This window comes from Plecotus auritus (assembly GCF_963455305.1).
Source record: "Plecotus auritus genome assembly, chromosome: 3".
Lineage (NCBI taxonomy): Eukaryota > Metazoa > Chordata > Mammalia > Chiroptera > Vespertilionidae > Plecotus > Plecotus auritus.
Genome location: NC_137772.1, coordinates 135,286,560 through 135,314,149, shown reverse-complemented (window position 1 = coordinate 135,314,149; position 27,590 = coordinate 135,286,560). Strand labels below are relative to the sequence as shown.

Below are 27,590 nucleotides of genomic sequence, written 5' to 3'. Positions count from 1 at the left end.
ATTACTCGATGACAGGGTGGGGTGATAAGGATGCTGGACACTATACTCCTTACTCTGTAAGATATCATGCATTACGTGGTCACCCCTTCCTTTCTCTCATCTCTCCTCCCTCTTCTCTCATTTGAATTTATTTTTTACATTAAGATTCATAATATTTTTAGTCTTTTCTGTGCATGCTTTGTCTTTTTGCTGATTTTAAAAATTGAGAATCATTAAACAGGCTTTACAGTATTATCTTTCTGGAGAGAAGAGTAGTATGCTACGATTACATTCATCATCTCATAGTTTTGTATTTTTCCTGGTATTTCTAATTGCCTTAAATTTTGCATTCACTGCCTTTATCATCTTTCTTATACTTCTACAATGTCTCCAGCTTACTACTATCCAGGTTATGAAACTTCTTTTCTCCCCAGGGCCCTCCTCTTGGAAGTCTCCATTTACCTCTTCTAATTTAGGCAGATTGCCTTCTGGGACAGATGATTTGTTCTTAATTTCCTTCCCTTCAGTTCTTCTCTAAATTGGGCACATCATTTCCTGGGTCTTCTGACTTTTCTTTCTTGATTTACTTCCTCATTCTACTGGAGTGCATCTCAAGTAACTCCCAAGTGAAGGGTGGATAAGAGATAAACGTTCTGAGTCTTGCACATATAAAGATACCTATTCTGCCATCATTATTTAATGACATCTTATCTGGGATAGACTTCAAGTCTAAGAACATTTTTTCTTCAGTTGTAAAAGTGTTGTTCCATTTTCTTTAAGCACACCGTGTTGCTTTGACAGTCTATCTTTCTTGTTCCTTTGTAGATGACTTTTTCTCTTTCTGAAGCTTTTAGGATCTTTTCTTTACCTTTGGTATTCTGAAATTTCATGCAGCTGTGTCTAGGGTCTTGTAAAACTCACACCGTTTAGTGTGGAAACTCTTGGCCTTCATTTTGGGAAATTAATTTGTATTATTTCTTTCTCTCCTTTTTCTATTTCTGGAGCTCCTATTGGTCAGATATTGGATTTTTACACTGATCCATGGTGCTTATTTTTTTCTCTCAGATTTTAAGGAATTCACACCAAGTGAAAGAGACAGTGGTGTCATGAAGCAGGACACACACATAGAGTTGGATGGTTCACTCAACGTACCTCCTACCATGCTTCCTTCCTCTGCTACAGAGACTAGAAACTAAGCCCTACATTTCCCAGAACCACCTGCAGGTAGGGTTCAGACAAGTGGCTGATATTCTTCCAGTGGGATATTCTAGCACAGGTGGAGGCGGAGGTGATCCACAGGAGGTGGCAGCTGTACACGGGAGATTACATCTTCCAGCGAGAAGAGTGGCAGGGGCGTCAGTTCTGAGGTGGCTGTAGCCATGCTTATTATATCCTCAGGTCTTCAATGGGTGGTCAGCACTAAGGAGCAGCAGAAGCAGCTGCTATGTCTCCTGACTCAAGCAGCCAGTGTACCAGTAGTTGGGCTCTTTCCTGGCTGTTAGTCCCAGCTTGGTAGCATTGAGCTGGTTTTCTATCTCTCCCCAAAATTCTGTGAGTCACCCAATATCCTTTAGGTGTTTAGCAAGTCTCTTTCTGCTTGAACTGGCCAGGGCAGGCTCTGTTGTTTGCATATAGAAACCTTGGCATGGATGTACGGCAAGCATGTCAAACTCACGGCCTGTGGGCCGCATGTGGCCCACAATGAATATTTTTGCGGCCCAGCCAATATAATAGTGTGTAAGAAACATTTTAATAAAAATTTTGTGACTTAATTTTTACAATATCCTGTTATACATAATTATTAATAACAAACTATAACATTTGCTAATGACTGATTACTATAATTGTGTTGCATTCATTTCCCTTACACGCCTTACACACAGGTGCATCATTTCTCTCCACTAATACTAGCAGCGAATATTTTAGCAGCCAATTGCCGCGTCATTAGTCTTGGACTGACCTGTTTGGCGTACGCAACAGGAAATATTTCGCTTTCAGAGAACAAGAAAAATAGGGTTATTTGCGTTATGCTTATTAATTTGTGCAGTTATTCAGTGTCTGGTAAGTTAATGTTCAAGAAAAAAATATTAATTTTTATTAAAATGTTTTAGTATTCTATGTTAACGATTACTCATTTATTTCAGCCCTTTATATTCAGCATGTCTCTATAGAAATAAACGTACGTTTCTATGAAAATTGAAGCTTTTGTTTTGTTCTTTTAAGCCCACATAAACTTAAACCTTGTTTATTTGGCCCATGTTCACCTTTGAGTTTGACATGCTTGATGTACGGGATTCTATGGGAGCAGAGGAAAGGGCTTCCCCTACCTAAAATGAAAGAAATGATTTCACAGAATGAATGGCAACTGAGCAGATACTTTTAGGATGAGTAGAAATTTACTGAGAGAACAAAGGTAGAGATTTCAGACAGAGGCACAAAAGTGAGAGAGCTCATATACATTCATGTATTCAACATTCATGAATACATACTATGTTTTAGGTACTGTGCTAGATTCTGGTATGTAGAATTCCCAACCTGTAACAATTTAGATATGAAAGTCACAATAAAGAAATTGTGCTTCTTTCTGTTAACTCATGTACTTATATTTGTCTCTTAGGAAGTGAAGAGGAATATATTTTCTTACTTGCCTTCCTACAGGTAAGTAATGGTGATATAATCCTCAGAATATTGTGCATATTTGGTTACATCCAGATGAAATGGATTGTCCTTTTCTGAATAAGTAGGATAGTCTTGTCTATTCCACTTAATCCATGTCCAAAGGGATATGTGTTGGCACCATAGAAAACCAGGGCTAGAGCAGGACAGGCTGTGAAAAGAGGGGTAGAAGCATGCCTGTGTCGAGGCCCACTTGTCCATATCAGGTCTCATGGTGAAAACAGTCCACGTTGGAACTGACAAATACTCCAGATGCCCACTATTGTGGAGGTCCCCTGGCTTTGTGTTTTGGACTCCAAATGGCCAAGCCCAGTCATGGCGGGACATGCCCCGAGGGACTACATGTGATGATTGGGGCTGATGCTCCTATCCAAGGAAGTTTGCTGTCAGCCACCTTCTGAGAGCCCATGAGCACCCTCCCTGGAAGGCTTGATACCTTGGCCGAGTTTCTGATTCATTAATGACTTGAAAGATAATGCCCCTTCCTGATACACAATGAGTTACTGTATTTAATACCAAATATCCTCCTTCCATTTCCTTGGCTTTAGAGTTCAGTAGTGAAGTCGTGAGAACTGGTGGGGAGCCAATGGCAATGGCGATCCAAGAGGCAAATTCAGGATTCCAATAGCCAGTTGCAGAATCAAATTTTGAAAGATTTCATTGCTAGGAACTTTTGTGAAACCAGTCTATAGTACCCATAATAGTTAATATTTATAGAATGCTTTTTATGTGCCAGTAACTATGATAAGCATTTAAATACATTTTCACCTTTAGTCCTCACATTGCCATGACTTAAGTGTTCTTATTGTTGCTATTTTATGATGATGAGGTTGAGGGTGGTTAAGTAATTTGTTGAAATTGAATCAGCTAATAAGTGGCAGATCCAAGAATAGGACCCAGGGCATAAAATCTAAGGCCTGAGCTCTGAACCCATACACTCTATTTTCTCCCTGGGACAGCTGTGTTTTTGTTTAGATAATGTATCTCTATTTGACGCCCTTTCTCACCCCTGGAATAGACTTTAAAAAAAATTAAGACTTACGTAAGCCTAAAGTTTGATCAAATTATGAATTGAACTTAGTCAAATTATTTTCCTGCGGAGGCATAACCTAAAATGAAGCGTTGGAAGTTCCCTCTCCGATTGGTCTGACTGGCATATAAAATGCAAAATTTATGGCTCTAAGTAGTTTGGGTTTTAACTCAATAAATGAAAGAAAAAAAAGTGGAGCATATTGAAATTTAAACTGTGAATATATACTCTTTGAGGTTCCACCATGGTATGAGATGATGCTTTACAATGTTCAATGATAAACCATTGGTTATCTATTTTAATACAAATATTTATTTCTAGAATGTTTAAATGGCATATCACAGAAAGTCAGTTGAGTTTTTATTTTTAAAAATATGGCCATGACTGAAATGTTTTTCTGGATTTAAGCAAGAACATCTCCCTGCTAAAAAGGCACTTTGATTAGACTCGTTTTTAGAGCTGCATTGCTAACACATGGAAATGGCATACATTTGTGCTGAACCATCTGCAGATGGTGGTTTGTCCCTCCCTCCATCCCCTCAGTAAACAGCCAGGAGCTTGTGAAGTGCTCTTTAGAACAAATGGCATTTCATTCTACAGCCTCTTCATGTTTGCATAGCAATGTCCTGTTCCTTGAACTGGGTCCCTAGTTCCTGAAAACAAGGCTAGTTAACATTGGTGACTGCATCTTGAAAACGGAGAGCTTGCTTCATGGTGAAAGATGGCCTGTTTTCTATGCCACCCTGTTCATTTGGAGGGTAGAAGGGCCAGGGGATGAAAGGTAGTAGGAAGGGGAAGGAATGCCAGCTACAACTTTAGAAGGGGTCCCACCCCTTGTGCTCACAAGCGTGGTTCCTGAGTCCTCCTGGTGGGCTGGGAGGTGGCAGCACGGAGGACAGGGGCTTTCTAAGAGGAGGTATTGGGGCCCACCCCTGTTCTTTCTACCTGGGTCCTGTGGTCCACACTCTTGCCCATCTGGATGCAAACACATGGGGGCGGAGGGTGGGGGGGGTGGAAACTTCCCTGGTCCTAATCCTGGGCCCTAGAACCCATTTAGGAAGAACCAAGGGTTGCGATCTCACCTCTCACCCTAATTGTGGGGATGGAGGCAGACAGGGAGGGGGAAGACCTTGAAGGGAAATACTCTCCTGGGGAGAAATGTACTTTCTAACACTAATGTAAACATGATTTATGCAACTCCCACTGCCAGGCTCCTTTTATTTCCCTGACTCGAAAACACAGGGTGGGGTGGGGGGTTGGGGGGTTATTACTTATCTTCCGTCCCAGGAGGGGCCGTGATCAGGGCCTGGTCTTGCTCCAGCATCTGAAGTACAAACCGCAGCCTTGAGACAGTGCCAAGGCAGCCAATTAAGAAGGTGTTGACGATACTTCCCAGGAACATTTTTCTAGATGTTTAACTTTGACCGAAAGTTTAAGCTTCTAATAAACCCCAGGAACTTCACATTTTCCAGGGAATATTGCCTGGGCTTTTAAGAACTTCCAAGAAATGCCGATTCTCAGAAGACTGCAGCTTTCAAGCTCACCCGCCCATTCAAGAGCTTTCGGGAAAAACCAAAGGCAAAGGAAAATGGTGTGTTATCACAAGCCCTGAGAGATTTAGACAACTAACCTCTGATAAGAAACCTGGCACTCACTGGGCCACCTCATTGGCTTTAGGAAATGAGGCCCCGCCTCTGGGCTCTGCCCTTGGCCCTGGGTGTGACAGGGTTGGCCGGCAACAATGCCTGTCAGCCCAAGTGGCTCAGGTTAGTGCTGGCCAGACTTTGCTTCCTTCATCCGGATTCTCTTAGCATCCTTGTTCAGATTAATGTTGTATTCAAAATTACCACAACCTAGCTATTGAAATCTAAATTGTGTGTATCTACTGACCCAGCAACCTTACTAAGAGCCCTGCAAGTGGACTTCCATGCCCATCTTACAGATGTGAAAAGTAAGGCTCAGGGGAGTGAAGGGGTTCACGAATCAGATATTGGACTTGAACCTGGGAGTTCTGATCCACACTGGGAATTGCCAAAGTGAGAGCAGGAGCATATCTTGGCCAGGGTGTCGGGGAGGGTCCTGCTGCCCACAGCAACAATCCTCCAGTTTCTGGGTCCTGGGCGGTGTGGAAAGTGCTAGAGGAGGGAGCCTGGTGGAGCGGGGGCTGGGGGAGGAGGCACATGGGGGTCTTGGGACAGCGGCTTTTTATCAACCGCATGGAGCATTTCAATAAATTTGCAACTGGTGCAGCCAACCTGGTGCATGATGGCTGAATTTTAACCCTAGTCATAAAGACACTGATTGAGATATAAAGCAGTGAGATAAGGGTGGGGGGGATCAGCTCTCCTTGGATGGGAAGTGGAGGCATTAACAAGATGTCCACCAGCCCATCAAAGGGTGGGTAAAAGGCAAGGGTGTTTCAGGGAGGCGGGAGGCCTCTGAACTGTTTGCTGTGGCCAGCTGAGGGGTTAGGAGGGTGGGGAGGGAGAAAATTGACAAGATAGGAAGCTGCAAAGACACACAGAGACCTGGCACCTGGTAACTTGACTAGGGAATTCTGATAAAACATTGTTATGCTTTGGACATGGGGGCACTCGTGGGTTATTTCTTGACTCTAAAATACGAACGATCAAACTTTAAAATAAAAATGTTAACCAACTATTGTATCTATCAGACATCATCCCACCTTGACGTTCGTGGCATCCTTGATGCCTCCTGTGTCCACTGAGACACCGGGCCCTGCTTGCCACTCTCCAGTGGTCTTGGCTTACAACTGAAACTCAGCTTCCAACGATCTTGCTGGAACTGGATCCCTTTTTAAAACCCCTGACTGCTTAGCTGACTCCTGCCTGCCTATTCCCAGGCCCCTCCTCGGTGGCTGGATGACGGATCCCTTTGCTCAACCATGGACTGTGGATTTTCTGTGAAGGAAGTTATCAACCAGAACCATGCCACATCTTCCCATCTGCCTGACTCCCAGTGCTTAGCCCTCCTGCTGAACTGGATGCCCCTCTATGGGAGGCCTGCAGAGCGTCCATCCGATGTGATGGGTACTGCGGAATGTACTTCCTGCCCTCCCACTCAGGGGCCAGTGCTGCAGACAGGGGCATTTCTCCAGCCCTCCATTCCTGCCCCATTCCACTCCAAATACCCCACATGGTCTACCCTTCCCCACTCACCCTGGTTAGTGGAGACCCAGCTAGAGCACCTTGTAAATTAGGGGTGGGGAACGTTAGGCCCTCGGGCCCTTTAAGGCCTGCGAAATAATTTGGTTTGGCCCTGCAAGGCATCAAGGGGTGAGTTAATTAAATGTTTGACCAAATACAGCAAGCTAATTTTTAAGTTGATAATTTTGTGTGGCCCATGAATGATGTTAATAAATACCCAAATGGCCCTTGGCAGCAAAAAGGTTCCCACCCCTGTAATGCATGCGCTTATCCAGGTTAAACGTTTGCAGCTATGGCCACTGTAATTCAAGATTATCTTCGGTGAGGTTAACCTTGTTCAGCCTCAGAACAAAACTGTATTCACCTGCGGCTTCCCACTGGGACCAAATCCAGTTTACAAGTTAAGCCCAGCCCAACGCTGACCTGGTCCGGTACCTCAGTTGGATCCAGTCCAACTCCAGCGGTTTCTGGACCCAGTTCTGTAAAAGAAAAGCTCCGATAATGTCTGAAAGCTCATGACACTAAAGCCACAAAGCTAGGGTCACGGAGGGACTTACCCCCCTCCTCCTGCGGCAGCGAGAGGATGGAGAGCTCCATGCTGAACAGGTACCGACCTCTGGTTGTCTCATGCCTCTGGGGACAGCTGGGGGCGGGGGGCTCCTTCAGGTCTGTCTTTTTACACCAGAACTCTTAAAAAATCAACTGAGGCGCATTACACGTTTTATGAGTTTATTTGAGCAGGAATCCATTCTTATGGGGCAGCATTCAACCTAGCAGATAGAAAGGAGCTCCAGGGAGTTATACAAAATGAAAGACTTTTACAGGCAGAAGGGAGCGGGAACAAGGAACATAAGTGGTTAAAAAGTCATTACAAGGTTACTTTCCTTTAGGAGTGGCGGGAGTCTACCAGGCAGATTATCCAGCTAGTGCTGACCAGGCCATTCCTGACTGACGGGTTTAAGATTCCATTTCTGGGGGATCCAAACTGTAATTAAGTCTCAGTCTGATGACATAGAACCTAACACGAGTGACTCCATTTGGGGCCTGTTGGCTTGTTTTTAACAGTTGTTAAATGTTTGTTTTGGGGGCAGTAAATTGTATTCCTATAAATAATTTTGCATTTCCTCGAATGCCCTTTCCTAACATCTGTTGGTTTATTGCTCTGAGCATAGAAAATTATGATCAGTTTAGTTGCTCTTAATACAGTTTGAGACTTGTTCATCAGAGAATGGAGAAGGTTAAAGTTTTTCAGAGCTAAGCAGCGGATAGATCAAAGGAAATCCTTATTTCACATCATATAAAATGTAACTTATCTTTAAACATCAGAAATGGACATTTGGAATTCGGGTTTTTATCATAAAAATGCTTTCTTGCTTCTGAGAAAACAAGTTAGTTATTCAGCCACAGCCCACATTTGTGCCAAGAAATGGGGTGGGATTGAGTAGCAAGGCCTGTGATCTTTCTTTGCCTCTCTAGTGAGTCTCATTCATTGGTTTAATGACTATGTTTTAATGTCTTTTCTGTGCCAGACATGTGCTCAATGCTGGGGATCTATTGGTGAGTGAAGCAGGAGAGTGTCTGTCCTCATATAGCCTGGCTGGGAAGACAGGCAATTACCTCACACTGTAGGGATTGTTACAGCTAAGGACACAGACACCAAGTGGAGGGGGGCCGGTGGGGGGACACAGTCTGTCTAGGCATCCGGGATGAGCTCTGTAAATAAACACCCGGGGACAAGCAGAAGTGAACAAGTGAGGTATGGCAGTGGAACAGCATGGAATAAGGACAGGAGGTGAGGACAGATTGGTCCCGACCAGGAAGGGAATGAGAGGAATTCAGAGTGGGTGGAACAAAGAATGGAAGGTGACATTGCCAAGAAGGACAGCTGAGCAGGAGGCAGCAGCCAGGGCGCTCAGGGCCTTGTAAGCCAGGTTACACCGCAGAAAATCACCGCAGAGTTTCAGGTGGAAGACTAACCTGATTGGATTTGTGCTTTTGAAGATGCTGAGAGTTTATCTGCAAAGGCTGTGTTTTTTCTCTCTCTCTTTCTCATTCTCTTCCCCTCTCTCTCTCTCTCTCTCTCTCTCTCTCTCTCTCTCTCTCTCTCTCTCTCTTTCTTTCTCAATACATAAGTGTGCATAGGCATCGGCCATCTCTGGAAAGATACCTAAGACGGGCACAGTGGTTGCCTCTGGAGGGGAGTGAAGTAGAAGGAAACAGACTTTCCCACCTACTGAATTATGTGACTACATTATCCAATTTAAAAGTGTTTTTCAATCTGAGCATTAAAGATTTTCTTAAAGGAGACAGAATCCAGTTCTTAATCCTGTTCTTATTCCATCTATTCTCAAGATAACAGAGGAATCCCATTGCCATGTTCCCAGGGCATCTAAACACTTGCTGTGATGATCTCAAGACTAAGAAGTCAAGCATCGAAAATTCATTCTAACAATGAGCTGAAGTTCACGTTCCTAGAATGCTGCCCTGCCTCCCCTCCAGCCTTTCTCTCTGCAGAGACTCAGCTGGACCACCCCAGTCTGTCCCAGCGTAGGCTGGAGAGGCGGGGGGTGGGGGGGGGGGTGCAAGAGTGAAGCAGGCCCAGCCTAGACACCCTGGGCGCTGGGTGAGCCCCCACCTGGAGACAAGGATGGGAGGAGGAGGGGTGAGGCCCCGCCCAGGAGACAGAGAGGCAGCAGCTATTCTCCAAGGAAACCCTGCCATGGAGGAAAGACGACCAGATGTTGCCATATCCTCCCAGGGATGTTGGAAACAGATAATTTATTTTAAATAGCTCAATTGAAAAATGTTGGCAACGAAACCAACTTGCTAAACAGCATTTAGGAGGCGGGGGTGGAGGAGTTGTGTCCCTCTATTCTCTCTTCAGGGCTGTGGTTTGGCCATGGCTCTGTGCCTTGACATTCTCACGGCTCTGGCTTATGGTTCATACCCATGGCCACCTCTCACCCAGGGCCAGTAACAGCTCCCCCTCCTGTTCCTTCAGTCTAGGGGTGATGTGGTGTCCCACCGTTCCTAGTCCTGGTTTCCTTACCATTGCCCACACCTCATGTGTGATCCCTTCATTAAACTCTCTTTAATTCTCCCCATCTCCTTCCTGCTGGACACTGTCTAATGTGCCCTTGCTGTGGACAATCCTGCTCTCGCAGGTGTGACAGTGTTGGCTTTAACCTCGTGGCCAGTCAGAGCACTGAACTGCCCAAGCCACGGTTATTGGTTCACATATAATTGTTCCAATTGCACAGAATAATAGTACTAAGTAGAAGCTATCAAGAAGTACTATCTATTCCCTTGGAGCTGAGCCTGGGAGAGGATAAATTTGGAGCCTCCAGTAGCTATTTTGTGAAACCTGAGGGAAAGACCCAACGCCAAAGAAGGCAAAGTCCAGAAGTGACCTTGTTTTAGTCCCTGGAGCTAAATCCACTTCTCAGTGACCTTGTCACTGAGACAATATGTTTCTTTTTCTTTTTCTTTTTTCTAAAGCCAATTTGAGTTAAAGTTTCTGCCACTTGCATCCAAAAGCATAATTTATCTAAAAAATCCCCCAAAACATTACATATATTTACATAAATGTCATTATACTCATTGATTTAACTAAGCATAAACCAGTCCTGTTCATCTTTGTTCCAGCTTCACACTAATACAGTGTAGATAAACCCACACTGGGTTTCAGCAGTGACAGAAGCTAGAGAGTTGGTTTGCCATCCACCAACGGGAACCAACAGGGGTAGAACAGCATCTTTGCAGGTATTGCTTCCCGTGCCAGGAAGAACACCTCCCAAGCCATCATCCTGCCCACTTGGACACTTGACAATAGCAAAGAGGGAAAATCTTCATCTGAATGAATGGGAAGATTGATGCTATTGTTGGCAAGGCAACCAGTTGAAGCCTGGTGTTTACTGACCATTGTAAACAAATTATGAATTTGTGCCAGTAACCACAATATAGACAACTAGGCATAATAAACCTTAATTCTCAAAGAGATCATGTAACAAATAACCCAAATAACAAAAAATCTTTGTGGGCTCCAAGGGTGTCAATTATACTAGACCTTATTCTATTCATTAATTTATTCAAGAGTTTGTTGAGCGAATGTCAGCTTAGTGCAGTACAGGCATGCCAAATAGTTTTCATTTCTTGTACTAATATGGTTGTGGCTGCTCAGTGCGCTGTGTTGAGAAAGATTGTGGTGCCAAATCTGGGTTCTACAAGCACGAATATCATAGTTAGTAAAAGTCTTCTGTAGAAGAAAGGACTGCCCAAGGTTTTGTCATCCTTTTGGATTGAAAAGAGCCTCATCTAGAGTGAGAAGGAGTCGATTTGGGGTAAATCACTTCCAGTCTTTATTTCCTCAAATTTGTAAAATGGGGAAATTGATCTAAATAACTTGTAAGGTTCCTCCTTCCTTCCTTATGTGCTTATTTATCCATTCTAATTATTTGTTGGATTATGTGTGGCAGCTATGATTGAAATTTGTTCTTGTGTTTGGGGTAATTTTCCATCTTATGAATTCAGTTCCCTCTATTATAGAAGCCAGAACCTCACTTTCCCAGCCTCCTGTGTAGCAAAAATGCAACCGGGGAATCTAGGTCCACCAATCAGGCACATCTATTCTGAATTTGTTTGGAAGCTGGTGATGGTGAGAGGAAAGGCTGCACAGAATCCAGTTGGCCAGGGTGAGGGCAGAGACATCCAGTTTGTTGAAGCTGCAGTCACAGAGGGCCCACTGGCAATGTTCAGTGCCTGGCTATGGGGCGGCCCAGGGGAGGGGGCGGGCAGGTGGGCGGGCTCTGATGGCTTCACTGGAGCAGCTCTGCAGTGCAGATGGGGACATTGATCCAGTGGCCAGCTTCCAATCCTTCATCTGTGGGCCTCCTTTAGTGACCTTTAGATGTTTAATTCTTTTAAAAATAAAATCATTTCACTGCTGAAATGAGCCAGAGTAGATGTCTTTGTTCTGCAGAAGCTCAAATACTTATAATCAAGACTGAATACCTTCAAACAGATTTTTTCTCCTTTAACAATGAAAAAATTTAATTCTCATTTATGAATTATAAAGTGTATGCTTAGCTAATAGCTTGCAAAATGTATTTTGTTGCAATTATTATCAAGATAATTATTTCAGATGGGTAATTTGCATCACAAAGGGAGTTTTTTTCCTCACTTTTATCTCTTGATTTTTCTCAGTGCACTATAGAACATGTAATTCTTTCAGTGTTTATGGTTCACAGATTTACATTGAGAGAAGGACCCCTCTTCTTATCATTGCTAGCATGGCTTTCAAAGAGTTTGTAGGAGTGCTTTGGCTAGGTTTCTATAGTTTAAGTAAGTCCTTGAATTTTCTAACGATTAGAACAAGTATCTCATGAGGTTGGATGTCTGCAGCAAAGAAACTCACTTGACTAATTGCCTTTATGAGAGTTTCTTAAGAGGATTTGAAATTTTTACCCCAAACTGTGTACAAAAAAGATCACATTGCTTTATTTTCTTTAATCAATTGAAATTCCACTTCACCCTCCAGCCTACTGTTATTGGCACCAGCCTATTGCTATTGGCTGTCCTCTCCTCAGTTCTTGTCAGTAAGAAATATTTCAAATGAGTGACAGACAGCAAGCAAAGCAAGGAAATTTATTAAGGAAGCAAGGCAAGCAAATTTATTAAAATAGTAGAGGCCCGGTGCACGAAATTCATGCACAGGCTGGTGGGTCCCAGCCTGCACCCTCTCCAATCTGGGACCCCTTGATGGGCAGTCGGACATTCCTCTTACAATCCAGGACTGCTGCCTCCCAACCACTTTCCTGCCTGCCTGCCTGATTGCCCCTAACCGCTTCTGCCTGCCAGCCTGATCACCCCCTAACCACTCCCCTGCCAGTGTGGTCACCCCTAACTGCCCTCCCCTGCAGGCCTGATCCCCCGCAACTGCCCTCCCTTGCAGGCCTGGTTGCCCCTAACTGCCCTCCCCTGCAGGCCTGATTGCCCCAAACTGCTCTCCCCTGCTGGCCTGGTCACCCCCAACTTCCCTCCCCTGCTGGCCTGGTCACCCCCAACTGCCCTCCCTTGCAGGCCTGGTCACCCCCAAGTGCCCTCTCCTGCAGGGCTGGTCCCCCCCAACTGCCCTCCCCTGCAGGCCTGGTCCCCCCCAACTGCCCTCCCTTGCAGGCCTGGTCCCTCCCAACTGCCCTCCCCTGCTGGCCTGATCACCCACAACTGCCCTCCCCTGCCAGCCATCTTGTGACGGCCATCTTGTGTCCACATGGGGATGGCCATCTTTGACCACATGGAGGTGGCCATCTTGTGTGTTGCAGTGATGGTCAATTTGCATATTACCTCTTTATTATATAGGATACACTTGGCATAAAGCCCAAACGGGCAACTCAGATGGTCTGAGCGCATGCCCAGTGCAAGATCAAGGAGTTTTATATCCTTCTTCCTATAGGTTTCAACAAGCAAAGCAAGGGAATTTATTAAAAAAGCAAGGCAAGCAAATTTTTTAAAATACAGATATCTTGGGTAGAAGATTAGGTTTCAGTCTCCCTTTTACTTTGTTGTGGTTTTTCTTGGGATGTTTGTACATACACCTGGTCATCTTGTTTGGCAAGTCCTAAGGCAGCTGACTTCTTTGTTCACTGAGTGAGATAAAACTCTCCCTTTTTAGCTCCCTCTTCCCCTCCTCCTGCCTTCTCTTCTCTTCTCTGGCTAAGGGAAGAGGAGTATTAACCATTTGCTCTCAAGTGTCCTGGATTGGGGAAGATAAGGTCTTGAGATTCATAAGCTGGATGCAAGCTGCCCCAAACTGTTTGGCCTTATTTAATTTTCTTGTCTCAGTGTGCCTATTCTACTTGCCCTGGGTTGCTGACCTGTCTCATTACCATACTGTTGAAAAACATGCTTTTAGGAGTCTGCCTCAAAGTAGGCTAAAGGGGCTTTACTTCTTTCATATTATCCACTAACAAACCATCTTCCCATTCTTTAAAACAGATAATAGGTATTAATTTTTATGCAAAAGTGTTATTCACATATAAATTCAAGCTTTTTCTCTGGGATCTGATTGTTGCTCTTAATCTCTTCTAGTATGGAGATTTTGGAGCCTAAATATAAGGGGATTCTTCCTCCTCTTGTTCTATCAACCCTTTCCCCGCTAAGGACAGACAAATTCCTAGGGTCTTGCAAGCAGAGCAAAAACTGGGTGCAACTTCCAATACCAGCCACAATAGAAAAGTTGGTATCAGATTGCCCACCCACTTTAAATAACTATAATGCTGGGCAAAATGTATGAAGTAGTGGTATGTGGGCATTAGATAACAGGCAATTGAGAGGCATAATCCTTGAGAGGAGGAAAATACACAAGGTGAACTTCTCTTTTAACCCTGTGAAAAGTTCAATACTATGTGAAAAGAAAAATCTGGTTAGAGTCATGTTGCAAATCAAGGCACAGAGAAGTAGAGCCCAAACAGATGCAATGGTTTTTCTAGGTAGAGAGGAGATAGATCAGAATTCAGGGATGCTGAGGCTACTGGAATTGTCAGGTAGGGCAGCTGAGAGGAGAGAGGCCCAGAATTATGTAGGGAGCTCCTTGAATCTTGGCTCAGTCCTAAGCTGCACATGTGCAGGGTGAGGGTTCAAGGGTTCTGACAGAGAATAACTACTTACGAGGTGTCAGCTGAATAAGGATTCCTGAGATAGTTCTGTTCTGATAAACCAGAGAGTAAAGATTTCACTAAAAATCCACAGCAGTTAGTTGAGACTCCAGAATAAGCAAACATCAGAAATAGTGCTACGCTGGCTCCCAAATAAGAACTTCAGACCTGCCCTAACAAAGCCTAAAAGCAACCCCTGAAAAAGCCTAAGCTGCACATAAACTAACTGCCAGCCAGAACAAAACTCAACACTTACTAAAGGAAGGCCCTCCACAAAACTGCATCCCAACTTTGAGCACATAGGAACAAATTACTAGGTATAGAAAGAAGCAGAAAAACATGCTACATATTCAGGAGAAAAAAATTCAATAGAAGCAAATTCAGAGGTGACAAGGATGTTGAAATTAATAGACCAGTACTTAAAGCAACTTTTATAAATATATTCAAGGATGTAAGAGAAAATATTCATACATTTTGTGTCAATTGGAAAGGAATCAAAATAAGGAAATGAAAATCATAAAGAAAAGTAAATTCTCAGAGTGGAAAATACAATATATGAAGACTTAAAAAAAAATCACTGGATGGACTTAACAGATTTGATGCTGCAAAAGAAGAGTTCAATAAACTTGAAGACAGGTCAAAAGGAATTATGTAAAAATTTTAAAAAGTTATAAAAATAAGCACAGTCTCAGTAGCCTGGAGGACCTTATCAAGAAGTTTAACATATTTGCAATTGTAGTCCCAGAAGAAGAAGGAAAGACTGGAACAGAAAAAAAAGTTTGAAGAAATAGTAACTGAAAATTTTGAAGTTTGATGAAAAATAACAACCTGAATATCTTAAAAATCTCAATATATTCCAAGTAGGATAAACACACAGAAAATTCTTTCTAGTCATGTAGCCTAATTGCTGAAAACGATAAAAAATTTGTAAAGGGGTGGGGGAATATCACCTGCATGGGAACAATGATTAAAATAAGAACTAACTTCTTATCAAAATCAATGTAAACCAGAAGACAAGGGAATAACATTTAAAGGGCAAATGGGAGGGGAAAAAGTCTTCAACCCAGAATTCTATATCCAGAAAAAATATCCTTGAAGTAAAAATAAAAACAATTCCATATAAACAGATGCTGAGAGAATTCACTACACTATATTGCAGCATAGGAAACGTAAACAAGTTCATTAGGCTGAAATAAAATAATAACAGTCAGAAAGTTGTATCTACACAGAGAAATGAAGAACACAACACCATAAATGGTAAATATAGTAGGTATGTTTCTTGTTTATTAATTTATTTAAAAGACAATTGACTATTGTAAGTAGAAATAATAAGGTAGGGAGTTTGTAACATATATAGAAGTAAAATATATGACAATAATATCAGAGAGGACAGGAGGAAGAGAAGTATATTGCATAAGTATACTGCATATATGTGAGGTGGCATAATCTTAAGTCATAGGAGACTAAACTAAATTAACATTGTATTTTGTGGTTTTTCAAAGAATATGCCAATAGAGGAGATAAAATGGAATACTAAGAAATACTTGTTTAACACAAATGGAGGAATAAAGAAGGAACAGCAGAAAAAGGACAGATGTGTCAAATGGACCACAATCAGCAAAATGATAGTCAAATCCAGTGGTATCAATAATTTTATTAAATGTAAATGGAGTAAATACTATAATCAAAAGATAGAGATTGTCAAGCTGGATTAAAACAAGATCCAACTATATGTTGTTTATAAGAAAAACACTTTAAACAGAAAAGTACAGATTAATTAGAAGGAAAATTATAAAAAAAAGATGTGCCATGCAAATCCTAATATATATAAAGAGCTATGTGGTGCCACAACCGAATGGGCGACCCGTCACCATGAAGTGAATGGAGCACCTCTGGGTTCCCCCTCGCCCCCAGCCCCCGAGCCACTCACCATGAGGAGGGGCTGGTGGCGGGGTGGGGCTGGGAACTGTTGAGTGGCTGTGGCGGGCTGCTTCGTGGGGTGGTCGTGAGCTTAGTGGAGCAGTCACCCAGGTGGCAGCGAGTTTCGCAAAGCAGTGGCAGGGCAGGGGGAGTTTCCCGGAGCATCCAGCGGCGAGCTTTGCGGGGCAGCAGCAAGCAAGCAGAACAGTAGCGGGGCGGGGGAGCCTTGCAGAGCAGTCCAGGGGCCGCGAGCATCGCAGAGCATCCCGGGGTGGGGAGCTTCACGTAGCGTTGCAGGGTGGCAGAGGCCATGCGACGGAGGCCAGGCTAGGCCTAGGGACACTAACCATGCACAATTTCATGTGTGCTGGGCCTCTAGTACATATAATAAGAAAGCTAGAATGGCTGTATTAATCAGATGCAGTAGATTTCAGAGCAAAGAATATTACCAGAAATAAACAGGGACATTTCTTAACAGGGTCAATTTATCAGAAATGCACAATAATTTTAAATGTCTATGTACCTAATAACAGATCTTCAAACTACATGAAGCAAAAACTGACAGAACTAAAGGGATCAGCAGACAAATCCACAATCACAGTTAGAATTTTTAATACCTTTCTCTTAGTGCTTAATAGAAAATTTATACACACACACACACAAAAAAAAATTCAGTAAGGATCTAGAAGGCCTGAGTAACACTATGTCTAACTGACATTTATAGAACAGTATGCTCATCAACTGCAGAGTATATGCTCAATTTGCCCATGGAACATACACTAAGATAAAGCATAGGCTGGGCCATTAAACATGTTTCAGTAAATTTTACAGGATTAAAATTATACAGACTTAGTTCTCTGATTAAAAAGAATTAAATTACAAATTAATAACAAAAAGTTATCTGAAAACTTTCCAAATCTTTAGAAATTAAGCAACTAAGTAACTCATGGGTAAAAAAAATAAATCACAAGAAAAAAGTTTAAATATTTCAAGCTAAATAATAATGAAAACACAACATATCAAAATATATAAAATGTAGTTAATGCAGTGATTAGAAGAAAATTTATAGCTTTAAATCTTTATTAGAAAAGAAGAAATGTCATTTTTAAATTAGTGGCATAAGCTTCTACTTTAAGAAGTTGTAAAAAATAGCAAGTTAAACCCAAAGCAAGTAAGAACAGAGATCAGAAAGAGCAGAGAACACTAGAGAAAATAAAGTTATTTCTTTGAAAAGATTCATGAAATTGATGCACCTCTAGAAAACTGATCAAGAAAAACAAACTCACACATTACCAATACCAGGAATGAAAGAAGGAACATCAATTCATATACTTCAGCCAGTAAAAGGATAAAAAGATAATTGTATGAAAATTTTTATTCAAATAAATTTGACAACTTAGATAACAATAAATTTCTTGAAAGATACCAATACTGACACACACAAAAATGAAAATCTGTATAGTTACATGTGTTAAAGAAACTGAATTTATAGTGGAAATCTTCCCAATGAGAAAATTCTAGGCCAGCTTTACTCTACTGGTGACTTCATCAGACACTTCAGGAAGAAGTAATATATATCTTATACAAACTCTTTCAGAAAATATTTAAAAAAGGAAATGCAATTCATTTTATGAGACCATCAAAACCCTGATGCAAAAATAAGATAAGGACATTACAAAAAAACCCAAAAATTATAGTCCAATATTTTTCATGGAAGTAGATTTTAAAAATCCTTCACAAGGCATTAACAAATAAAATCCAGTAATATAGAAAGTAAGATGTCCTGACTAAGTGGATTTATCCCAGAAATGCAGGGTTATTTTAACATTGAAATATTAAGCAATACAATTCACTATTTAACAAAAGAAGAACGTGTGATAATCTTAACAAATGCATAAAAAGCATATGATAAAATTCAACACCCATTCATCATAGAAACTCAGCAAACTAATGTGAAAAATTTGGCAATATGATAAAGACTTTCTATGAAAACTCCAAGATGATTATGAATTAAGTTTGTTAGAATGTTAACAAACTTAAAAGCAGCATTATAAAGCAGTATTATACATAATGTCCCCAATCTGAAAACTACCCTAGTGTCCACTAACAGGAAAATTAAGATACAAATTGCAGTTTATTCATACAGTGAAATAATGCTCATCAATAAAAAGAATAAATTAACAATATATACAACATCAATGAGTTATAAAACATTATGATAAGTAAAAGATGCAAGGCACAAAATTGTACATACTTTATGCTTCTGTTTATATGAAGTCCTAGAACATATGAAACTCATCTATGTTTATAGAAATCAAAATTGTGGTTTTCTTGAGGATGCTAGCATTGAAAGACATGAGAAAGTTTTCTGGGGTAACTAAATGTTCTGTATCTGTACAAGTTTGTGGGATATGGGTTACACAATTGTATGCATTTGTCAAAACTCACCAGGCTATCCATTTAAGATCTGTACCAGTACATTTCATTGTATACAAATTATAGCTCAATGAACTAAATTAAGGGGGAAAATCTTTACGTGATGTATCTCTGATCTTTGGTCCACATTAGTTTTCTAAGGTCACATAGTAGAAAACCTTTTTTATATTTCACAAACACACACACACACACACACACACACACACACACACACACACACACACACCTCAGAAGCCATCTCCAATCTAAGCCATCTTTAAGAAAACACCAATATCTGGATCAAAACCCTGGAGACTGATTTAATTGGACCAGACATTGCTCTTTAAAAAACAACAACGAAAAACTTCACAGGAGATTCTAATGTACACTCAGGATCCAGAATCCATTGTGTAGATATTGCCACTTAGCTGGGACACAGGGAGCTGGAGCTTAATCCTCACTACTCATGGAACTCTTGGCCGAGTCCCTTTCAAGCCTCAATAGTCATTGTCCTACCAGACAAACATGAACCACTCAGGATTTGAAATAGGAAATGTAATGCAGGGGATTGGTTACCCTGGTAATGGAAGCACCGAGAAGCCAAAAAAATATAGTGAGGCAAACATTAGCAACAGCCCAAAGTCACTGAAAAGGATCAATGTTTCAGTTCAAGCACGCTAGCAAGAGGGTCAACCTTTTTGTTCTATTCAGCCCTTCAACCGGTTGGATGAGGCCCACTCACATTCGGAAGTGCACTTTGCTTTATTTGGTGCACTGACTCAAATGTTAAACTCCTCCAGAAACCTTTGCAGACACCCAGAATAATCTTTAACCAAATGACTGAGCACCATGTGACCCATTCAAGTTGCCATATAAAAGTAACCATCACAGTTGCTCAGAGAAAAACCTTGAAATTGTCCTTGAGTTCTCTCTCATACCCCAGATCAAATCAAGTAGCAAGTCCAACGACTCTACATTCAAAATATGACCAGAACGTGACCACATTTCATCACCTCTACAACTACCATCCTAGTCCAAATCCCCATCATCTCTTGTGTAGATGATTGTGGTAACTGCCTCTGCTACTATTGCCCTTGAATCCCCTTCACTATTTAGTCAAAATATAGCCATCAAAGTGATGCAATAAAAATGTGTCAGCTACTGTCACTAATGACTCCTCAGACCATTTTGAATAAAAAGGTCTCCCTACCACTTCACTCACCCCTTCTCCTCCCCATTCTCCCCTTTACTCATGCCACTTCAGTCACTCTGGCCTTTTTGCTCAATCATGCCCAGCACATACATCTCAGAGCCCTTTGCACATGCTTTCCCTTCTTTTCCAAAGGCTTCTCCCCAGATATTAATATGCCTCACTCCCTCACCTTCTGTAGCTCTCTGCTCAGCTCATAGGAAACCATATTTAAAATAGCACACTCCATTGCGCTGTCCCCCTCCCCCCCAATTTGTCACTGTTTATCTATGTTCTCTGCATTGTTTTCCTTTACTGAACTTATTATGACTGGTACCTAAAACAGTGTATGGCACATAGAAAGCACTCATCAATATCCTATATAATAAAAGGGTAATATGCAAATTGACCCTAATGGCAGAATGACCCGGAACTACTGGTCGCTATGATGCGTACTGACCACCAGGGGGCAGACGCTCAATGCAGGAGCTGCCCCCTGGTGGTCAGTGCACTCCCACAGGGGGAGCTCCACTCAGCCACAAGCCGGGCTGACAGCTGTAAGCACAGTGGCAGTGGCGAGAGCCTCTCCCGCCTCCTTAGCAGGCTAAGGATGTCTGATGGCTTAGGCCCGATCCACTGGGGAGTGGGCCTATGCTGGCAGGTGGACATCCCCTGAGGGGTCCTGGACTATGAGAGGATGCAAGCTGGGCTGAGGGGAACACAGCCCCCCTCCCCCTGAGTGCACGAATTTTTGTGCACTAGGCCTCTAGTTTATTTATAAATAAGTGGTTGAACAAGCTAAATAACTAATTAACATCAGAAACAAATAAAAGCTGTTGGCTTAACCATTCTGCAAAACTATTACCACACAAGGAGCTGGCTTGAAGCAATAGCTCCTATAGAGATTCATAATCATAGAATTTCCCTTGAGGTAGCAAATTCTTATCCTTCACATAATTATAAGCCAGAATACTATTTACTAATTCCCTTCCCTTCCAGGATTCTAGGAATGAAGATATTAGTAAAACCTCAAACAAACAAAAAAAGAGAGAGAGAGGGAGAAAATGCTCTTTAAATATCAGGCTTTAAATTGCTAGTATCTATTTCTCAAGCCTGAGGGTACCATAGTCAGTGGGAGGTGTGGGATGAGTCAACAACTGTGTACAGTTGTAGGAAGTGGGTAATGAAGGACTGTCCCTTCATATCCCCACTGAGCTTGAAGGAGGTACCTTTATATTGCATCTTTATAGTTACAAAAATAATAACTGTTGTTTAACGAACCTCTACTGCTTGCACAGTACTGTGTTAAATGCTTTACCTTAATCTTCATTTTAGACTTAGGGGTAACATATTTCCTTGTTTTATAGGGTAAGAGACAGACACAACAGTTAAGTTCCCTTAAATAAAATGAAGGATAAAAACATATGCAAAAAATGCATTTGACAAATTTCAGCATTCATCCTATCTAATAAAAGAGTAATATGCAAACTAACCATCACTCTGTTACACCCACAAGCCACACCCACAAGCTAATCAGGAGCAAGTATGCAAATTAACCCAACCAAGATGGCTGCAGCCACGGAGTGAGCAGGAGGCTTGGGTTTCCCCAGCAATGGAGGAAGCCAAGCTTTCTGCACACCCTGGCGGGTCCAGGCCTCCACTCAAGGCTACAAAGTTTCAATTATAGAAGATAAATAAATTCCAACAAAAATGGTTACAGCCATGGAGCAAGCAGGAGGCTTGGCTCTGCTCAAGGCTACCAAGTTTCAATTATAGAAGATAAATAAATCCCAGATACCAGGGCCTCCACTTGGGTTGCTGGGGGGCATGGCTGGCCTGAAAACCACCACAGGCCCCTCACCCAGGCCACCCCACGCCCCAAGGGAACCCCCACCCTGATCTGGGACACCTTTCAGGGCAAACCAGCTGGCCCCCACCCGTGCACCAGGCCTCTATCCTAGCTAATAAAAGAGTAATATGCAAATTGACCATCACTCAAACACACAAGGTGGCTGCCACAAGATGGCCAGCAGGGGAGGGCAGTTGGGAGGGACCAGGCCTTCAAGGGAGGGCAGTTGTGGGCAATCAGGCCAGCAGGGGAGGACAGTTAGGGGTGACCGGCAGAGGAGGGAAGTTGGAGGCAATTGGGCCTGTAGGGAAGGGCAGTTGTCAGGGACCCAGGCCTGTAGGGGAGAGCAGTTAGGGGTGACCAGGCCTGCAGGGGAGGGCAGTTAGGGCCAACAGGCTGGCAGGGGAGCAGTTAGGTGTTGATCAGGCTGGCAGGGGAGTGGTTAGGGGGTGATCAGGCTGGCAGGCAGAAGCAGTTAGGGGCAATCAGGAAGGCAGGCAGGCGAGCAGTTGGGAGCCAGCAGTCCTGGATTGTGAGAGGGATATCCGACTGCCCATTTAGGCCCAATCCTACCAGGCAGTCAGACATCCCTCGAGGGGTCCCAGATTGGAGAGGGTGCAGGCTGGGCTGAGGGACACCACCCCCCCATGCACAAATTTCGTGCACCAGGCCTCTAGTTTATAATAAAAACTCAGTGGGGAAAAGCTAAAAGTGTTTTCCTTAAGATCAGGAACAACACAGGGATGTCTATTTTCACCACTTTTATTAAACATAGTATTGGAAGTACTAGCCACAGTAATCAGGCAACAAAAAGAAATAAAAGGCATCCAAACTGGAAAGGAAGAAGTAAAACTGTTATTATTTGCAGATGACATAACTAAAACACTCACAAAGAAAAAAACACTATTAAAACTGATAAATTCAGTAAAGTAGCAGGTACAAAATTAATATTCAGAAGTTGGTTGCATTTTTATACACTAGTAATGAGTTATCAGGAAGAGAAATTTTAAAAAACCAATCCTATTTATAATTGCATCAAAAAAGTAAAATACCTAGGAAGAAATTTAACCAAGAAGGTAAAAGACCTGCACTTAGAAAATTATAAGACATTAAAGAAAGAAATTGAAGAAGATATAAATAAATGGAAGCATATACCATGTTCATGGGCAGGAAGAATTAGTATCACTAAAATGTCCATACCACCCAATCTGTAGATTCAATGCAATCCCTATCAAATACCAATGACATTTTTCACAGAACTAGAACAAATAATCATAAAATTTATATGAACCACAAAAGATTCTGAATAGCCACAGCAATCTTGAGAAAGCAGAACAAAGTTATGCTACCTGATATGAAATTATACTATCAGGCTATAGTCAATCAAAACAGCATTGTACTGGCATAAAAACAGACACATAGAATAGAGAGCCCAGAAATAAACCCACGCCTATATTGTCAATTAATCTATGACAAAGGAGGCAAGAATATACAATGGGGTAAAGACAGTCTCTTCAATAAATGGTGTTGGGAAAATTAGACAGCTACATGTAAAAAAATGAAACTATAGCACTTTGTTACACTGTCCACAAGAATAAACTCAAAGACTTAAATGTAAGCTGGGAAGCTATAAAAATCCTAGAGGAAAATGTAGGCAATAAAATATCAGACATCTTGCATAGCATTATTTTTACCGATATTTCTCCTCAGGCAAGAGTAACAAAAGAAAAAAATAAACAAATGGGACTACAGCAAATTAAAAAATATTTGCACAGCAAAGAAAACTACCAACAAAACAAAAAGACAACCTACCAATAAGAGAAGGTATTTGCCAATGATACATCCAATAATGAGTATACCTGGATACACATTTCTCCAAAGAGGAAATACATATGACATAGATATATGAAAAGATACTCAAAATCACTAATCATCAGAGAAATGCAAATCAAGACCACAAAGAGATATTACCTTACATCTTTTGGAATAGCTTTCATCAGTAAATCAACAAACAAGTGTTGGCGAGGATGTGGAGAAAACAAAACCTCCATGCACTGTTGGTGGGATTGAAAATTGGTGCAGCCATTATGAAAAACAATATGGAGTTTCCTCAAATCATTTTCCTCAAAAATAGAATTACCATATGACTTAGCAATTCTATTTCTGGGTATTTATCCAAAGAAATCCAAAATACTAATTTGAAAAGAAAAATGTAGCCTATGTTCATTGCAGCATTATTTATTACTAGAGGCCTGGTGCGCAAAATTCATGTACTGGGGTGGGGGTGTCCCCTCCACCCGGCTTTCATGCCCTCGCAGTCTGGGACCCCTCAGGGGATGTCTGACTGATGACTTAGGCCCGCCACTGCCACTGTGCTTGCCAGCCGTGAGCCCGGCTTCTGGCTGAGTGGTGCTCCCCCTGTGGGATCAGGCCAAAACCAGATCTCCGACACCCCCCGAGGGGTCCCAGATTGCAAGAGGATGCAAGTCAGGCCGAAGGACCCCACCAGTGCACGATTGGGGCCAGGGAGAGACACAGGAGGTTGGCCACCCAGGGAGGGATTGTGGGAGGGCTCCAGGACGTGTCTGGCCCGACTCACTCAGTTCTGATCGGCCGGACCCCAGCAGCAAGTTAGCCTACCAGTCAGAGCGTCTGCCCGCTGGTGGTCAGTGCATGTCATAGTAAGCGGTTGAGCGGCCGTAGCATATCATTAGTGTATTACACTTTGATTGGTTGAATGGCCGATGGTTCGACTGGACACTTAGCATATTAGGCTTTTATTATATAGGATAGCCAAGATATGGAAGCAACCCAAGTGTCCATCAGTAGATGTGGTACATATACAGTATATGTATACAATAAAATAGTACTCAGCCATAAAAAGAATAAAACCTTGTCATTTGTTACAACATGTATGGACTTAGAGGGTATAATGCTAAGTGAAATAAGTCAGACAAAGAAGACAAATACCATATGATTTCACTTATATGTGGAATCTAAAAAACAAAATAAATGGACAAACAAATCAGAAATAGACTCAGAGAACAAACAGATGAACATCAAACACATGGGGGTTGGGGGAGATGGGTGAGAAAGGTGACTGGATTAAGAAGTACTAATTGGTAGTTACAAAATAGTAAAGTACAGCATAGATAATATAGTCAATAATATTCTAATAACTATGTATGGTGCCAGGTGGTACTAGACTTTATTGGGGGGTCACTTGGCAGATCATTTCATAAGTTATAAGAATGTTTAGCCACTATGCTGTACACCTGAAACTAGTATAATATTGAATGTCAACTGTAATTGAAAAAAAAAAGTTATGTCCCTTGCTTGGGTCATACAGCAAAGAATGTGAAAGTAGGGTTTCAACCCAAACCTGTGTAATTTCATAACCCACAAGACTCATGGGAGTGTTTCTTTCCCAAAATGTAGGGCAATTTCTCTTCATTTTAAAATTGCATTTCTTAAGAATGCCATTTTGATCTCTTTTGCCCTGGGTCTTTTTATTACTATTTCTGAGAACCTTCCCCTTAGAGTTTACAACCTTGCCAAGAGAGAAGATAGGTACAGCCTGGCTAGTGAAATTTTCATAGACTCATTTGACTCCATAATGGTGACCTTGTACCATGTGATTTGTGGTCCATGTGATATATGACACAGATGATAGAGACTATGTGATATCGCAAGTTAAAGTTAAAGGTGTAAACTAACACAACAGTTTTTACAAGTGAGGCCTCCTCACCACATTGAGGTATCTTTTTCTCCTCATATGCTCAGCATCTTCTGCTCCAAAGTAGGCAGGGAGGCTGTGATGAGTAGAGATGGTCTCAGGAAGGATGAAAACTGTGAGCTCTGCTTCAATTTGGAGATGTTTGTCCATATTAGACAGGTTTCACCTGGTGACCTTATCTCCTTAAGTTCTCTCAGCTTCTTGACATCTGAGGCTCCAGGTGCCTTGGCTGCAGGACATTATTTAGAATCTCCAGGGTCTTCTCTAATATTGAGCAAACTCCAAAATGTACATAAATCCTAAGCATCCCAGCTTTGTGTAATCAGACTTCAGTTACAAATGCAGACTACACATGTTTTAGACAAAAGGGAATTGGGGCTCCCAGAGAATGATAAAAGCACCTTCTAGGCGGCCTAAGGAAGGCCAGGTTGGGTTGGTTGCATACTTCAGTCCTTTAAGCTGACTCCATTTCCATTTTTAAAGTTTCCACAATAGTTACTTTCTTTTGATCTTCTTGTGGGTTGCATAATAGGCATTTCCTCCCCAGTAATTGAACAGTGGAATTTGGTTATGATTTCCTCCTAGTTCTAGCTGATGGCCTCTGCTGAGGATTGCTAGGCTGTTATGATGTAGTCTTTTGGTTTTTGATAGAGATATCCTGGCAGTCAGCATCTTTCTATTTTCTGGAGGGAATCGAGTTTGCTCACACTTCTCCCCAGATTTGGGGTGATCTGTTCTCAGCTTTAATTGTTGCATTCATGAAGTCTTGCCATCATCATTTCTTTAAACTCTGCACAATTCATGGATATTTGACCATAGCAGCAGCCAAGGTTCTGGCTCATGCTTTATTCATTCCCCGTTCTGAGACTCCTGGCTGCCTTTCCCGTTCATCTGCAAGGATTGGCTTGCCAAAACACTATTGCCTATTTCAAGAATTTTTTGTTTTTTACTTTCTTTTTAAGTTTCATGTTAACCTGTTATTTGGTCAGTTTCATTGTTTCTCTTTATCTGAAGGTTGTTATTTTTTAACTTCCTACTTGCTGGAAGCTTGCTATCTCAGGACTGTCACATTTCATGTAGAAATCAGATTTTGGCTTGCTGCTTTGGTATATTTCTCATAAATACTTCTGTTATATTTTCCCTTCCCTCAATGACCTCCTCAGCTGATGTCATATTTGGGCTGGTTGCCCCAAGAAATGGGAGAGGTTGGATATGATGACACTAAGCAAGCATCCCAAGGCTGTGATGAGTTGGAGAATGACAGAATCTTAAAGCTGGGAGGGCACCCAAAGGTTGGTAAGTTCATCTTCCCTTCCAATGCAAGAATTATTCTACAGCATACATAATTTCGTCCTCTGCTTGACTCCTTTCATGCAGGGAGAATCCATTAGTTGGCTAGGTAAATTGCTCCCTTGTTTCCAGTTTTGATTACTGAAATTATTATTTTTTTCTTTCATTAAACTGAATTCTAACTCCCTATAACTTCCTCCCATTAGTTCTAGGTCTGCCCTCTGGAGTGAGACAAAACAAGTAGACTTAATCTTTTTATAATACAGTATAACTAGAGGCCCGATGCACGAAATTTGTGCAAGGGCGTTGGCCCCGGCCCCTGCCTCTGCCTACTGCCTCCCACCTCCGCCGCAGCCACTGGCCACTGGCCTCTGGCCGTTGGCCACTGCCCACTGCCCACTGCCTACTGCCGCTGCCTCTGCTGCAGCCTGGGGCCCTTTGCTGCGGCTTTGTCTGGAAGGAAGGACATCCAGTCTAATTAGCATATTATGCTTGTATTATATAGACTAGAGGCCTGATGCATGAAAATTCATGCAAGAGTAGGCCTTCCTTCTTCCAGCTGCTGGCACTGGCTTCCCTCGGACACCTGGGACCTGGGCTGCCAGTACCAGCTTCCCTCTGGCACCTGGGACCTGGGCTTCCCTTCTCTGGCCGCTGGCAGGCACCCGGGACCTGGGCTGGCTTACC

At 42.2% G+C, this 27,590-nt stretch overlaps 1 pseudogene across 1 annotated transcript in view; it reads right to left on the bottom strand.

Moving 5' to 3' along the window:
- LOC308244182 (translocation protein SEC62-like) overlaps nt 1–16,736 on the bottom strand; it is a 49,996-nt pseudogene extending 33,260 nt beyond the window's left edge. Inside the window, exons 1-2 of the transcript in view lie at nt 16,435–16,736; nt 15,189–15,264 (exon numbers count right to left, since the gene is read on the bottom strand). The product of the transcript in view is annotated as a translocation protein SEC62-like (transcript). The remainder of the gene's footprint in view (nt 1–15,188; nt 15,265–16,434) is intronic.
- Nucleotides 16,737–27,590: the final 10,854 nt, after the last annotated feature.